Source organism: Mustela putorius, unplaced genomic scaffold, assembly GCF_011764305.1.
Source record: "Mustela putorius furo isolate JIRA1106 unplaced genomic scaffold, ASM1176430v1.1 tig00004039_pilon_pilon_pilon, whole genome shotgun sequence".
Classification (NCBI taxonomy): Eukaryota; Metazoa; Chordata; class Mammalia; order Carnivora; family Mustelidae; genus Mustela; species Mustela putorius.
In genome coordinates, this window is record NW_025422174.1 from 796,138 (window position 1) to 813,150 (window position 17,013).

General features: G+C 48.2%; 1 pseudogene; it reads right to left on the reverse strand.

Annotated features, from left to right (window-relative positions):
• Positions 1–7,102: 7,102 nt before the first annotated feature.
• LOC101687784 lies at positions 7,103–7,822 on the reverse strand (annotated as a pseudogene).
• Between the last annotated feature and the right edge of the window lie 9,191 nt (positions 7,823–17,013).

Sequence of the window (17,013 nt, forward strand, 5' to 3'; positions counted from 1 at the left end):
CGCTGCAGGGCCTGCGCGGCGTCCGGGAGAGACCGGGCCGAGCGCCGACGGGGAGGAGGCTGCGGCCGCCGACCTTCCTGCGGGAGGTGCGGGGCTCGCGTGGCCCGCGCGAGCGCCCGGTGGAGCGGGGCCGACCCCCACCTCGGCGTGCTCGGAGGGGTCCGGCAGCTTTCCTCTCCGTCCCGGCGCCCACGAGCGCTGCTGGGGGGAGACATCCTCAGTCACCGGGGGAGGAGGCGCAGTCGTCCCGCGGTGCTAAGGGAGGAGATCCCGCAGCTGGAGGCTGTGCCGGGAAGCCTTTTCCCGGAGGGGGGCCACCTGCCGGGGCGCGGAGCGGGCCCGCACCAGCTTCTCGCGCTGCGAGGGCACCTCACCGCCACCGCAGTGCCCGGGTTCGCGGCCGTCCTCCTTCCCCAGAATTCTCCGATCCAAACCGGCCCTTCTCTCCTTCGGGAAACGGAGGGCGGGAAGCCTAGAATCCTGCGTCTGAGATGAAGGTGCAGAGTTCCCCGCCCAGCAGCATCCTTTCTTCTGGGGCTTGGGGATAGAAGTCACGACGCCGAGAGGATGTACGGAAAGCGCACAGTCAGTAAGAGCTGCCGGGGAAAGGGACTCCCCAGCCCTGTAACCCAGGGCTCAACCAGAGCCATCCAGATGGAAGCAAGGACGCATCCAGGGCTCCCCCTCCAGACCCAGCCAACTCTTTGTAACCCAAGGCCTGCAGGGCCCGCTGGAAGTCCATGATGAGACTCTGCTGAGGGTAGGCGGCACCTTTTCCAGCTAGAGGTGTTCTCCCTGCCCTGGATCCCGCTGGCTGTATGGTGCCTGAAGGGGTAGAGGGGTTCCTTAGGGGTGTGGTGACGCTCCAGCTGTGGCTGCTTGGAAAAGCGGATCAACCTTGGTGAGCCCGAGAGCCCTTCTGCAGACTCTCACTTTTCTGCTTAAACAGGTGCTTCCTAAGCCCCAGGGCAAGAAAAACTTTCAAGGGCAGAGCATGCCTGATCAGAGTTTTGATTCTCTGGGTCTCCTGAAGAAATCAGCCTGAGGGAGCAGCCTGAGGAAAGGGTCAGAGCCTGGGCCTGAGAATCTGGTAGGGAGGCACAGCCCTAAGACCCTAAGTTGGTGTGCTGGCGTTCATCAAATTAAGTCTAATGTAGACTGGGGTGTCTTGACCCTAAGCCCAGGCTAGTAATGGTGAGCGCTTTCACCTCTGCCTTCCTTGTGACTACCATTTCAACAACTCTTATCACCGCCTGTGCACACACTCCAGGGCATGGCAGTGTGTGCTGATCCAGTAGCAAGAGGCCCCACATAGCTTCCGTTGGGGCAGGGGATGTGGCTGGAGGTTGACACATGGCTGTATCATTCTCCAGAAACTCGGGGCTCCTTCAGACTCGGCCTCACTTCTGCTTAACTGTTCCCAGCCTCAGTGGCCTCACTTGTAAAATGAGAACAATAAACTCTGTCATACCTACCTCGAAATAGACTTGAAAAATCAAAATAAAATCAGAAGATACATCTGAATGTGCCTGATAAATTAAGTCTTGGGCTACAGGTAAAATATATAAAATATGGGTGATAAACCATCTCTCCTTTCGGGGTACCCTCTATTCCTTTTGGCCCTCAAGCCGTCTCTGCTCAGTACCTTTGCAGAAGCCTCTCGGCTGAGCTCCAGATCAGCCAGAGTGGGTGGGGTGGGCTGGATTGTGGCTGCAGGGTACTGGGAGGGGTGGGATGGTAAGCTAGAGATCCTTTGGTAACAACCACTCCTGGAAAATGGCAGGAAACCTTGAGTTTGAGTTGCCCTTCTGGTTGGCATCAACCATTTAACAAGATTTCAACACCTCCTGCACGTGGTGCCTGGGGATAGACAGGTGCTTACCCGCAGGAGGTTAGAGTTTACTTTCCTGTATACAGAAGAGCCATTGCTCAGCCCTCTCTCCCTTAAAGGACTTGTCCCAGCCAAGTGTCAGCAATTCGTGATCAATTTAATTCCCCAGGTGAGGAGCTTTTAAGAACCCCTTCTGGGGCCTTTCCACTTTGGTCAGCTACTACGAGTTGCCGGAATTTGTTTTGGTCTGAGAAAGCTGCTCCTGCGTCTGGTCTAACTCTGCTTCCTGGGTTAGAGGGCCACCTGCCACCAGTACTGTATTTGTCTCCCTTTTTTTTTATTTTTTTTTTCTTTTCGAGGGGGAGATGATAGGAGGGTGTCAAGTTTAGAACAACTGAGTGGTAAAGTGATAGGGCTTATGGTGAGGATGTCAGAGGCGGGGAGAAGGTTGAGCAAAGTAGAGACTAAAGAAGAGTGAAGGCAGATGTCCATTAGTATCTGAAACAATGGTACGTGTCTCTACCAGTTACGAGTTTATCACTCCAGCTGCAAATTCATGCGTCTTGCCTCCTCTCTGAAAAGGGATCTGAGCCCTTTAAATACATTTTCTTTGCCAACCGGCATCATATTAAATGTGTCAGAGGGCAGCTATGGAGGGACTGCAGGAAAAAAGGAGTTTGCTTCCTGGTTGCAGTGAGCCCTGTTGACAGGCTCTTGGGATTTACAAGTGGGTTCCCCCGTGCCCAGATTCTGAAGCGCAGGCCGCTTCTCCAGTGCCAAGCTCCTGCCGGGCACACTGGCCAGAAGCTCCCCTGCTGCATCCCTTGGACGGTTCTCTGGTGCAATGCCTCTGAGGCACCTTCCTGTGAGCAGTTTTCCCTGGCGTCGCAGAGGGATTTCCAGCAAGTTCCACCAGAAGTGGCACCCCAGCAACTTTGGTGCTCTCTCCGAAAAGTTGTAGATCTCACCCCGGGGAGGCCCAGGTAGAGGCTCTTCCTTGGGTGCTGCATCCCCAGCTGGGGTAGTGACTTCTTTTATCTGCTATTCCTGCATTGTTGAGAATCTTTACTTCCTGTTATCTGTAGTGGGCAGAATTGTGTTCCCCCGCCTCAAAGATATGTTCAAGTCCTAATGTCCAGTTCCTGTAACTGTGACCTTATTTGGAAATAGAATCTTTACAGACACAAGTGAGGTCATACTGGATTAGGATGGATCCTGACCCGATGACTGGTGTCCTTGTATGAAAAAGGAAATTTGGATACCCATAGAAAGGAGAGCGCCTTGTGACGACATGCACAGAGACGCAGACATCTTGAAACCCAGGAATGCCTGAGATTGCTAACAATCGCCAAAAGCTAGAAAGAGGCGTGGAAGGTTATTACTCAGGATTTCAGAAGGTGTATGGCCCTCCCGATGCCTCGACTTCAGATTCCCAGTCTCCAGAACGATGAGAGAATAGATGTGTGTTGTCTTAAGCCACCTAGTTTGTGTAACTTGTTATGGCAGCCCCGGAAGCGAATACACATCCCAGTCCCTCATTTCTCTACTTCCCTGCTATAGTTGATAATTCTTTTTTTTTTTTTTAAGATTTTATTTTTAAGTCATCTCCCCACACAGTATGGGGCTCGAACCCACAACCCCGAGATCAAGAGCTTCGTGTTCCACTGACTGAGCCAGCCAGGTGCCCCAAGAATTTTATTTATTTATTGACATGGAGAACAAGACAGAGCATGAGTCAGGGGGAGGGGCAGAGGGAGAGGGAGAAGCAGACTCCCCACCGAGCAGGGAACCCCCCATAGGGCTCCATCCCAGGACTCTGGGATCATGACCTGAGCCGAAGGCAGCTGCTTCACTGACTGAGCCACCCAGGAACCCCTGCCCCAGTAATTCTGTAGAATAAACTGTCCTTGTTCAAATTACTGTGTACTTTCCCTCTCCTGATTGGACGTAGACTTAAACCGCCACCAACAAAAATACTAGCGTTTTCGCTTAAATAAAGCAGAATATCTGAAAGTCCCTGCTGCAGTTACACGCAGATGTTTCAGAGTAGGCCGTTTTCAGGAGAGGCTTACAGGCTGCATCACGGACATATTCCACAAAGGCATTTTCAGTGCTCCCTTCACACTTGAAGAGAAAAAAGAAGGAAAGAAAAGAAGAAAATGAGGGCAGACGGTGCCTGTGAGAACAGCTGGCTCAGCTGGGGGGCGAGTCGGGCGGCCGCCATGCTGTCTAAAGGCCATCCTTGGCATCCTCTGGTGTCGGGTGGAGGTCAGCTCTAGCACTCCGAAAACAAGTCTAGGTAGAGGTTTCTGGAAATGACTGTGCCTGGTGTTGCAGGCTGGGAAGGCAGAGGGACAGTGGTACTCACAGCTGGAGTGACCGTGTCGGGGCAGGGAGGTCCGTAACACACGCACACACATACACACATCCATGGGGCCTGGCTGGTGGAGAAGGCTCTAAATACGGGCTAAGGTGTCCATTTATTTGCTCAACGCATTTGTTGAATTCCAAGCACATACCAGACACCGACGCTACGATGGTGGACGAGACAGTGAGAGTCCTTTTCCCCAGAGAGACAAGTCAACAGACACAGTGCAGAGTGAGATAAATGCTAAACTCAGGTTGTGTACAGGTTCCTGAAAGAGCACAGAAGCAGAGCTGGAGAAAGAGACTTCTCTGAGAAAGTGATGGATCATCTTGAGAATTGAAGGGCAAGGGAGTTCAGGGAGGGGGACCGTGCCTGGATTACCTCAGCTGTGCAGACGGCCAGAGGGCCAACGCAGGAGGCTGCAAACAATTTGGTGGCAGCCTCTCAGAACTATGGCACGCCTTTTATTTTTTTTTAATTTTTTTTATTAAAATATTTTATTTACTTATTTGACAGACAGAGATCACAAGCAGACAGAGAGGCAGGCAGAGGGAGAGGAGGAAGCAGGCTCCCCGCTGAGCAGAGAGCCCGATGCGGGGCTCAATCCCAGGACACTGAGATCATGACCTGAGGCGAAGGCAGCGGCTTAACCCACTGAGCCACCCAGGCGCCCCATATGGCACGCCTTTTAGAATGATTTTTCATTCTCCTGTTGCTACGAACAAATGAATGAATAGAGAAGTAACACATTTACAGGGCTGCTTTTATTTTCATTTATTTTAAAAGATTTTATTTATTTGAGAGAGAAGCGGAGGGAGAGGGAGAAGCAGACTGCAGGCTGAGCAGGGACCTGGACTCAGGGCTCCATCCCAGGACCCTGGGATCGTGACCTGAGCCGAAGGCAGCTGCTTAGTAGCTGAGGCAGCAGGGTATCCCTACTGTGCTACTTTTAAAAACACAATATAACCCTCAGTATAAAAGATAGTCTTTTATTTTAAAGTATGTATCCAATACTAAGATAGCGATTACTTACACAAAAGTTTTAAAAAACTGTTTTAAAAAGAGAACAGTTCCCCCCCCCCAAATTTTGTTTGTTTATTTGAGAGAGAGAGAGGATGAGCGCGGTGAGGTGCAGAGGGAGAAGCAGGCTCCACACTGAGCAGGGGAAAGGGGTTGGATGCCTGAATCTCAGGGAGATGCACTTGTCAGGGCACCGGGCTGGGTGCGTGGGAAGAGCGTGTGAGTCTGGATCTCTGCGCCATGAGTTCAAGCCCCACTTTGGTGCGGAGATTACTTAATAAATAAATAAATAAGCTTTTAAAATTTTTAAAATACATAAATAAAGATGAGGGCTGGGGGGCTCCTGGAGGCTTAGTTAGTTAAGCATTGGACTCTTGGTCTCAGCTCAGGTCATGATCTCCGGGTCCTGGGATCGAGCCCCGCACCCGGCTCTCTGCTCGGCGGGAGCCTGCTTCCCTCTCTCTCTCTCTGCCTGCCTCTCTGCCTACTTGTGATCTCTCTCTGTCAAATAAATAAGTAAAATCTTAAAAAAGAAAGAAAGAAAGACTGTGACAAAAGAAAGAAGAGCCAGAAAAGTAAAACCCACAAAACGAAAAGGGATTCAGACGCCGATGACATCGAGCGGCAGTGTTTTAATGAGGAAGCTGGCAGGACTTGGAAGAGAATTGTTTTAATGGACTCACGTTGACAAACCCCTGTTGTGTTTGTGTGTGCCTGTGTACCACTATGCATCCTAGGTGACACAGGTGATGGAAAAGTAGGCGCATAGTGGTAGCTAGCAACAAGAAAGCGACCGCACAAATACGGAGCAACACGGTCAAAAGCAGAGAAGAGAGAAGAGAGAAAGCAGAGGGGTATCCCACCGCAATTCTTCACCCCTGGAGGGTCATGGAAAGGACAGAATATTGATCTCTCCCCTTCTCAAGAGGGAAAGAAGTTGTTTGTTGAAGGAAAGAAGAAGGGAGTAGAGCTTTAAACAAATTAAGTTAGAGAAAATCATGAAGGGGTCTCCATCCAACCCTTAGCTTCCTCAGACTAATTTCAATCAAGAGATTGGCTTTTTGGATTGGGAGCCTTAAGAATTTTCTCTTGCGAGACCTGACTGGCTCAACCATAAAGAGCACGAGACCCTTGATCTCCAGGTCACGAGTTCAAGCCCCATGTGGGGCATAGAGATGATGTAAATAAATAAAACTTTAAAAAAAAAAAGTAAATTAAAAAGGAGACTTTTCTGGGACTAGAACAGTAAGAAACCATGCCATTCTTTTAGAACATAAGTCTCTGGAAGGGACACTTGTGCATTTCTACTCCTCTTCCATGAGTTAAGACCCCTGTTTACTCGGATGTGGATGAGCTAAAGCAGAAGTCTTTTCTCAACTCCAGGTTCTCTTCCAAATATTTTTTTAAAAAAGATTATTTATTTGACGGACAGACATCACAAGTAGGCAGAGAGGCAGGCATAGGGGGTGGGGGGAATCAGGCTCCCAGCGGAGCAGAGAGCCCGATGTGGGGCTCGATCCCAGGACCCTGAGATCATGACCTGAGCTGAAGGCAGAGGTTTAACCCACTGAGCCACCCGGGCGTCCTCCTCTTCCAAATCTTAAAGCCATATAACTACCTCCCTGCCACCTACAGTGTAAGGACCAAAATTCTTGTTTTGTGTTCAGGGAAAGGGAGGAAACTAGCATTCATCGATGCTTACCATAGGCTAAGTGCATTCATTTCCTAGGGCTACTGCAACAAAGTACCGTAAACTGGGTGCCTTCAAACAGCAGCAATTTATTCTCTCACAGCTCTAGAAGCTAGAGGTCCAAAAGTGATGGGTCTGCGGAGCCATGTTCCTTTTGAGACTCTGAGCAGAATGCTTCTCCCTCCCCCCGCCCCAAATCAGTATAGCTTTTATTGCATCTTTAAAATATCACAATTAAGTCTGAAAAATCACCCGGCTTCTCGCTGTTTCTGCAGATGGACAACTCAGATCTTATTCATCAGCCTGCTGAACTGTTCCTTTTTCAGAAACATAGATACCATCCAAAAATTTTCTGATATCCTTGTTTTTAACAGTTGTGGCTTGCTGAATCAAAGCAGCTGAGTTTGATATAAGTTCAATGTCATTTCCTTCAAGAATTAACTCATCTTTTTGGGCTTGAGATACAGAACAAGCAACACCTGGCCTCATCCAAACCCTGCGGATATATTTTTCACCCAAGAAATTTCAGATTTCAACAAGAGAACCATTCTCCTGAATAACAACGTTGATGGGGAAGTGAGCATACACAGACCTCATCTTGTATCAGAAGCCCAGTGTAACGCCCTTGATCATGTTCTGCACGTGCTACAGATGGTGCGAACCTTAGCCAGCTCTTTTCTGTTCCCCCACCATTTGTCAACTCGGAGCCTCTTCTTTTTCTTTCCAAGAAGACTGAGTTCTACGTTGATGTGGTTGAAGTCCCTTCGCAGGGTTCCTCTGGGGCCCTTCACGATCACCGTGCGTCCCTTCAGGGTGATGTCGACATTCTCCGGGATGTCGACCGTCTGATTGCTGAGAATGGTCTTCATCCTCGCAGTAGATGCGGCAAAGAGCGGAGTAGAATGCTTCTTTGCTTCTTCCTAGCTTTGGCATTCCTTGGCCAGCAGCTTCGTCCTTAAATCTCTGTCCTGTCCTCACATGGCATTGGATGTCGTTGGATGTCCATTTTACCGTCTTATAAAGACACCAGTCACTGGGACACTTGGCTGGCTCAGTCGGTAGAGCATGTCTCTGTTGATCTTGGGGTCATGAATTCAAGCCCCAAGTTGGACATAGAGCCACCGGTCCATCCTTGAAGGCCTAGATCAAATGGCACGTCTTCTCTGAAGCCTTCTTCAAGTGTCTTCCTCTGATCTTCTAGGGCATTTCTCATGTCCCTTCTGTCCTGTAATTATTTGTGTTCCCTTCTAAAATGCTGCTCAATTTGGGGTGCCTGAGCGGCTCAGTGGGTTAAAGCCTCTGCCTTTGGCTCAGGTCATGATTCCAGGGCCCTGGGATGGAGCCCACATCGGGCTCTCTGCTCAGCGGGGAGCCTGCTTCCTCTTCTCTCTCTGCCTGCCTCTCTGCTTACTTGTGATCTCTGTCTGTCAAATAAATAAATAAAATCTTTAAAAAAAAATAAAATGCTGCTGAATTCAAAGAATTAGATGGAGAACAAATTAGATAATAATGCATGGGTAAGTTTTGGAACACTAGAGTGCCCCAAATTTTAGTTAGGTGACAAAGAGCTTTCACACACTTTAAAAGAACTTTACTGAGGAAGAGCTCACTTACCGCGTAACTCACCTCTTCGAAGAGTGCGATTCAAAGGCGTTTGGTCTATTGGCATCACGACTACCTAATTTTAGAACATTTTTATCCCCGAAGAGACTTCATACCTAGCTAGTGTCACTTTCTATCCCCAACCCCCTCCCCAGCCCGTCCACAGATCTGTCCCAGACATTCCACATAAACCTTCACACATTTTATTTGACTTCCGTAAGGACTTCTTTCGTGGGATTTTTTCCCCCCAGTGATCTTTGCGGATCAACAGCCCTTTTCCCGGATCAGCCCCGGGAGAAGCCGGGCCGAGCTCCGCGGGAGGAGCCGCCTGGGATCCGGAGCGCGGCGGCAGGTCGCTCCCCGCGAGCGCGGTTCCGGCCTCCCGCCCTCCCCAGGCCCAGCCGCCGCCCCCGCGTCCTGCCGGCGATGGCCCGTCGGCGACCGCGATCGTGGGGCAGCCCCGGCGGCCGCGGCTCCGGGCGCCCAGGGCGCAGCGCCCACCGCGGCGAGGAGCCGGAGCCCAGCCGTGCTCGCTCGCGCAGGGAAAGGTCATCCCACGGCTTCGTCTCCCAAAGCTGGCGTCGTCCGGTTTTCCCCGGGACTGTCTCAGGATGCGGCTCCAGGGTTGAGCGGGCCTCCGGGGGCTCATCAGCTTAAGGGGCGGCCTGGGGTTCCGAGTGGGGAGGATCTCTGGGCGGAAAGCCCTGCCCCAGGCCGACACGGGTCTAATTAAAAAGTCGCTAAAGTCCTAGCCCTTCATGCCCACCCCCTGCCAAGCTGCTGTATTTTTTAAATGGGGGAGGGGTGAGGAGGGAGGGGGAGACTGAAAAACAAAACAAACAGCACGGCAGGTGGCGTATCTTAAATGCACTGAGCGCACTGATGCTTTTAACACAAAAATGCACTTCAATGGGGGCACGTGGGTGGCTCAGTGGGTTAAGCACCTGCCTTCGGCTCAGGTCATGATCTCAGGGTCCTGAGACTGAGCCCCAAATCAGGCTCCCTACTTAGCGGGGCGTCTGCTTCTCCCTTTCCTCTGCTCCTCCCCCACCCGTGCTTTCTTTCTCTTCTCCCAAATAAATAAATAAATAAAATCCTTTTAAAAAATACTCTGCGGGCACCTGGCTGGCTCACTGGGTTAAAGCCTCTGCCTTCGGCTCAGGTCATGATCTCAGGGTCGTGGGATCGAGCCCCGCAACGGGCTCTCTGCTCTGCAGGGAGCCTGCTTCCTCCTCTCTCTCTGTCTGCCTCTCTGCCTACTTGTGATCTCTGTCAAATAAATAAAATCTTTAAAAAATACTCTGCTATGTAATTGTTCTATTTACAGAATAACTGTAAGAGAAAAATAATGATATAAATAAAATAAAATAAAAATAATATAAATAAAATAAATATATAATATATAATAATATAAATAAAATAAATATAAAAATAATACATAGGGTAAGGTCTAGTAATAGTTTCTGGGTCCAGACTACTTGTTTGAAGACAAAACCAAAAGTTTACATTTCAGGGACGCCTGGGTCGGTCAGTTAAGCAGCTGCCTTCAGTTCAGGTCATGATCCCAGAAACCTGGCATCAGTACCGCATTGGGCTCCCCTTCTCCGCGGGGAGTCTGTTTCCTCTCTTTCTGCCCCTGCCCCTCCCCGGCTCTCTTCTCTCGCTCACTCTCTCAGAGTTTCCTGAAAACAAGGAAACTCCTGGGGCTAAAGACCTTCTGCCTCTCTTCCCCCTTGGCCATGCTTCTGAGTCCCTAAAGCTATGGGTCACAGAGGCAGCATAATCAGAACCTCCAAGTGGCTAAGTGCTTCTGCACTGATATCAGACAGACCTGAATTCTGATTCGGATTCTTTTCTTACATGTGGTGTGGGCTTGGGCAAACCACTTAATTTCTCTGAGCCCCCAGTTTTTTTTTTTTAAGGCTAAAATGGTCCCAATAATGCCTAGAAGGCCTCGCAGGAGCTGTATCCCCCCAAAACACACACACACACACACACACACACACACACACATTTCTTCTTCCCTAGGGTCTGAGAGAACCTTTTGTTTCTTGCGGGAGGCGGACAAAAAGTTGAGGTCTGTGGTCCTCTGGCGCTCCAGATCCTAAAGAGAAGGTACATCCCAGAGAAGTCTGTTGAGTTGAGGGCATCAGTGTACATCTCAAGTCAGACTTCTTGGAAAGCCTCAAGGACACATCCCTCACAAAGATCTCCTTCTCAAGGAACCATCTGGTGCAATTTCAGTGTTCTAGGCTAGTTCCATTTTCTCAGATTGCAAGTGGTACCAAGCTCCTTCTAGGTTTGGGGAAATAACAATACGTTTCTAAAAAGAACCCTTGACTATTTTTTCTCCACACATCTTTTCTCCAATGAATGCTATAGAGAGAGGGGGTCCTGATGTGGAACTGGGGAAGAGAAATAAATTTTGTTTAGCACTTACTGAGCTCGGGTCCTGAATCTCAGTGCTCCTAAAGAGGATCTTTAATTACATTACCTCATTTAATCCTCACAACATCCAGAAGAAAAAGAAAGGATTATCCATGTTTAACAGGTAAGAAAATTAAGGCAGAGAATTCTGGCCCCTTGTTAATGGGGAGCATAGGATCAGAGTGCTTTGTAAATGGGAATTCAAAAGGAAACATGAACTCTTTGGAAAGGGTCCCAAAGATGAATTAAGTATTGGAGCTCAGGGTACATTTTCTTTCATTACGGTGGGAGTGTTGTAAGAGCTTAGTTGATGCTCATGGTCATTTCAAGTTTTAGTATGCCACTCATTAAAAAAAGGTTAAAATCTAGTGAGTTTTTTTTAAGGTGTCCAGTTACACTTTCTGAATACTCATCTTGGGCCTTTGGAAACTTAAAACATAAAGGATATCAAAGTAGTTTCTCAATAGAGTGACGATCTCAGGACTCTTGTCTTTAGCTGAGCTAATTCTAGAGGGTCCCTAGAGGGTTCCTGTTATTGGAAAGGAGTGTTGGGGGGAGTCGACCTTCACAGGTGGAGAATAATATCTCGACTGCAACATTCGATCAATCATCCTTGACAAGATGGACTCTTGGTTGCAAAGATTTTATTTGTTTATTTGACAGAGAGAGAGAGAGAGAGACGGTGAGAGAGGGAACGCAAGCAGGTGAGTGTGAGAGGGAGAAGCAGGCTTCCTGTTGAGCAGGGAGACCAATGGGGGCTCGATCCCAGGACTCCGGGACCATGCCCTGAGCTGAAGGCAGATGCTTAACTAACTGAGCCACCCAAGTGCCCCGTGATGGGCTCTTGGTGAGGGATTAATGAATGACCCCAGGATTCAATAAGACTGTGAGCCAACTGTGGGGACTTGGGCACCTCTCTTAAACAACTCTTCAGGAGGGCTCTGACTCAAGCCTTTGAATTTGCCACTGCCTTTATGAGCCATAAGTGGTTACAGACTAAGTTCTGAGATTCTGCCTATTTTTCAGTAGAAAATAAGAGGAAAGAGATGCAGAAGGAAGGGACCAAAAGCCAAGAAAACTTGGGAGATAGAAACATCAGGGCCAGAGCAGATGCCTCACCCCGAGACTGAGGACCAGGGCCTGGCATTCATGATGCCCTGACATCTTAGGACCCACAGTCTGCATCCAAGTCTGTGTTAATCTCCCAGTATAAACCCTGTAACCAGAAATGTTACCTTGACTGTAACTGGGCCTTCTGAAAAGTCCCTACCTTGGATTTGCACCAAGATGCATGGCCTTGCCTCTTTCCTGAGTGTGACTGTCGCTTCTCAAAGGCCTAGGAACTGATTAGCCACAGAAGCAGTACGCAGAAATATCTCACTACTGGTACAGGAAGTGCTGGGCCCTTTTCGGCTCTTACAAGGACATCGCCTGAATGAGTAAGGGGGAAGTGACATCACACCTTTCCCAAAGACCTGAAGTATTTTCCCATCTATTAGCTCTGATTAAGCATCAACAGAATGATCCTCTGTTCAGTAGTAGAAAAAAAAAATCCAGAAACATGTCAAGAAGCAGTAAAAAGAACAGGGGTCTCAGTTCCTAGATGTGGACTCACCTGAGGACACTAAGCACCATCCAGATACCTTCCAGAAGTCTAGGTGAGTTGAGTCTGGGAGAGTGAGGGGGACACCAAGAATACGGGTTTGGGACATCCTTGAATAGCTAAGGGATGGGACCCTGGAGAAGATGGGGCAAAGACCACACCCCCAACCTTCAAGGCTTCTCCAAGAATAAACAATATAAACTTACAGCATGTCTCCCTGCTTCAAGATAGTAGAACGCGGTAGGAAGCCTCTCACTTGTTGGCAAGTTTCATCTCCCTCGGATAATAACCCTCTTGAGTTCACTGCTTCCCGGGCCCCAAACTACACACTCATGGAAACCCCAGGGACCCGTCTGGGAGCAGAAGGAGCCGAGGTAGAAGCGGGCAGAGCAGGCTCCGTGCGGGTTCACGCCACAGTCAGGGCGCGCGGTCCAGCGCGTAGGAACCGCCCCCTGTCGGGCGTTACCTAGCAACAGCGTCCTAGCGTCGGCCCCAGCGACCAATCAGCGCAGACCTAGTTATTTCAGGGATGGAGATCAGGCTCCGGCGAGGACTGGCCCAATCACCGAGCGCGGCCAGTCCTCGGGCCCATCTCCGCCGGCTCCACCGCAGGCTTGGGGGTTGCATGAGCGGGAGCTGAGCGTTCGCAGCTGACTCTCGACAGATGAGGTCAACCGAACGAGTAACAAGCTTCCCAGTGCATCGGAATGACGGTTGTGAAGGCCGGTCGCCGCCCTATTCTCGTGGGGCATGTTCCGGTCTCACTGTCCCCGAATGACCCAGGATGCCGTGATTCCTCCTTTCCGGACGGAGCTTGGCCCCACGCGAAGCCGGACCCGGAGCAGCTCAGAGGCCGGGCCCGGTGGGGTAGTGTCTCCTCAGCCCGGGAAATACAGTGACCCTGGGGTTGGAGCATGCAGGATCTGGGGGCTGAAAGAGTCCACGGCGCCGCCGCCAGCCCCGCTCCCCGTCTGGAGCGCAGGACCTGGACCCGAGCCGCGGAGGCTCGCCGCGGTGGTCGTGCATGTCCTCTGGCGGGAATGCAGACGGCTGAGGCTCGGAAGGCCTTGGCCGGATGGGATGCGGGAGACCTAACGGCCACGTGGGGGCGCTCGCTCTGCCCATTTTCTGCTGCTCGCTCATTCGTTTTTTCACAATGTATCGAAACTGCAACCACGGAAACCACCCAGACCTGCAAAATGCCTAGAGGGGACAGAGGAGGTCAAGTGTGGGGCTGAGACTTAGGGAGGGACTGTTCTAGAATGCCTCCCGGAAGCCTTGGGCTTTTTGTTTCATTTTCCAAATAATTTACACAACCATCTTTCCCTGTCAGAGACGACTACAACATAGTTGGGTTTTTTTATTATTAATTAATTATTTATTTTTAAATGTTTTATTTTATTCATTAATGAGAGGCACAGAAAGAGAGGCAGAAGCAGAGGGAGCATCAGGCTCCCCGAGGAGCGGGGAGCCCGATGTGTGACACGATCCCGGGACTACTGCATGGTGACCTGAGCTGAAGGGAGACGCTTAACCGACTGAGCCACGCAGACACCCAAGTAGAGTGTTTTTTTTTTTTAACAGTTTTATTGAGATATAATTAATTCGCCATAAACTTTGTCCCTTTAAAGTATATAATTCAGTGATTTTTTAGTATATTCAGAGGGCTGTACAACCATCACCACAATCTAACTCCAGAACGCTTTCATCACCCTGGGAAGAAACCCTTTAGCCATCACAACCCCGTTGTCCCTTCCTTCAGCTCTTGGAAACCACTAATCTATCTTCTGTCTACTGATTTGCCATTCAGGACATTTGTTATCATTGTAATCATAAGATATGTGGTCCTTTGTCTGGCTCTTTTCACGTGACATACTGTATTGAAGGTTCACCTGTGTTGTACAATGAATGATTATTTTTTAAACAGTTTAATCGATTTTATTTTTTAAAGTAATTTAGGGTTAGGCTGAAAGTACCAAGAGTTCCTGTACCTCTCTACCCCCATCTCAGCCTCCCTACTATCAACATCGCATACAGATTGGTACATTTGTTACAGCCTATGAGTCTACATTGATATCATCTTTATCATCCAAAGCCCACAATTTACATTAGGGTTCCCTTTTGTTTCTGTACATTCCATGGGTTTTGGGAGAGGCATAAGGACATGTATCCACCAATTATTATAGTATTATTACCCTAAAAACTTCCATGCTCCGCCTTTTCATTCCTTCTCCCCAAATCCTGACAACCACTCATCTTTTTTTTTTTTACTGTTTCCACGGTTTTTGCCTTTTCCAGAATGTAATATAATTGGAATCGTACAGTATATAGCTTTTCCAGATTGCCTTCTTTCTCTTAGTAATACTCATTTAAGGCTACTACACGTCTTTTATGACTTAATAGCTCACGTATTTTGGGGCTAATATTTCATGTATGAATGTACCATTGGTTATTTATCTATTCACCTACTGAGGAGTTGCTTCCAGGCTTTGGCAGTTATGAATAAAGTTGCCATATGCATCTCTGTGCAGGTTTTTGTGTGTACTTATGTTATCAACTTATTTGGGTAAATACCAAGGGGCATAATTGCTGGGTCATATGGTGAGAGTATGTTTAGTTTTGTAAGAAATTGACAACCTTATAAAAATGGCTGTACTAATGGCCTTTTTTCCTTTTCCCTTTTCAAAGTGAGCTCTACACCCAATGTGGGGCTTGAACTCATGACCTCGAGATAAAGTCATATGTTCTACTGACTGAGCTGGCCGGGCGCCCCAGTACTAATGGCATTTTTGGTGAATTCCTCAAGAGTTTATATATCATGTCATCTACAGATAGGTTTACATCTTTTTTTTCTAATCTGGATGCTTTTATTTTATTTTATTGCCTAATTTTTCTGGCTAGAACAATGCAGTGTAATAGAATAGAAGTGTTGAGGATAACAGTGGTGAGTAGAATAGAATAGAAATGGTGAGAGTGGGCTTCCTTGTCTCGTTCCTGACCTTAGGGGGAAAGCATTCGGTCTTTCATCAGGTGGAGGACATTTTCTTTGAGTGGTTTTATCATGAAGGGGTGTTGGATATTATCAAGGGCTTTTTGCACTTCTATTAAGGATGATCGTGGGGCGCCTGGGTGGCTCAGTGGGCTAAGCCTCTGCCTTCAGCTCAGGTCATGATCTCAGGATCCTGGGATGGAGTCCCGCATCGGGCTCTCTGCTCAGCGGGGAGCCTGCTTCCCCCCTCTCTCTGCCTGCCTCTCTGCCTACTTGTGCTGTCTGTCAAATAAATACATAAAATCTTTTAAAAAAACGATCATATGGGTTTTGTCTTTGTTTTATTGATAGATGATGACAACCATTCATTGATTTTCAGATGTTAAACCAACTTTACATTTCTGGGTTAGTCCTGTGCAATTCTGGTATATAATCTTTTTTATACATTGCTGGATTTGGTCTACTAGTGTATTTGGGTAAGTATTTTTATTTTTATTTGTGGCAAAACACACACAACATAAAATTTACCATCTTAACCATTTTTTAAGTGTATGCTCTCTTAGTTGTTGGGCAACTAATCTCCAGAACTTTCTCCTCTTGTAAAACTGAAACTCTATACTCATTAAATAAACCTTCCCCGTTCCCCTCCACCACTCAGCCACTATCACAATCACCCAACCTCCTGCTTCTATGAATTTGATACTATAGACACCTCATATAAGTGTAATCATACACTATGGCTTATTTCACTTAGTATAATGTCCTCAAGTTTAATCCAAGTTGTGGCATGTATCTGACATTCCTTCCTTTTTCAGCTGGATGGTATTCCATAGCACGTTATCAACCACATTTTGTTTCCCCATTCATTGATCTACAGACACTTGGGTTCCTTCTATCTCTTGACTGTTGTGAATTTGCTGCTATAAACATGTGTAGACAAATAGCTCTTCAAGGCCATACTTTGAATTCTTGCGACACATACCTGAAGTGGAATTGCCGGGTCATAAACTAATTCTATTTTTACTTTTTTTAGAACCCGTCATACAGTTTCCCATAGTGGCTGCACCATTTTACATTTCCACCCACTGTGCACAGGAACCTAGTTACTCCACATCCTGGCCAGCACTTACTCTTTTCTCTTTTTCTTTTTTTAAATTTACATATAATAAATTATTTGCCCCAGGGGTACAAGTGTGTGTATTATCAGGCTTACACACTTCACAGCACTCACCATAGCACACAGCCTCCCTAATGACCATAAGCCCGCCCCTCTATCCCTACCCCTCCACCCCCAGCAGCCCTGTTTGTTTCCTGAGATTAAGAGTTTCTAATGGTTTTTCTCCCTCCTGATCCCATCTTGTTTCATTTTTTCCTTCTTCTTTTCTTTCCTTCCTTCCTCCGTCCTGCCCTCTTTGTTCCTTCTTTCTTTCATAGTAGGCCTCCCAGTGGTTTGGAGAACAGCATAGCTTTTTGAATATTGAAC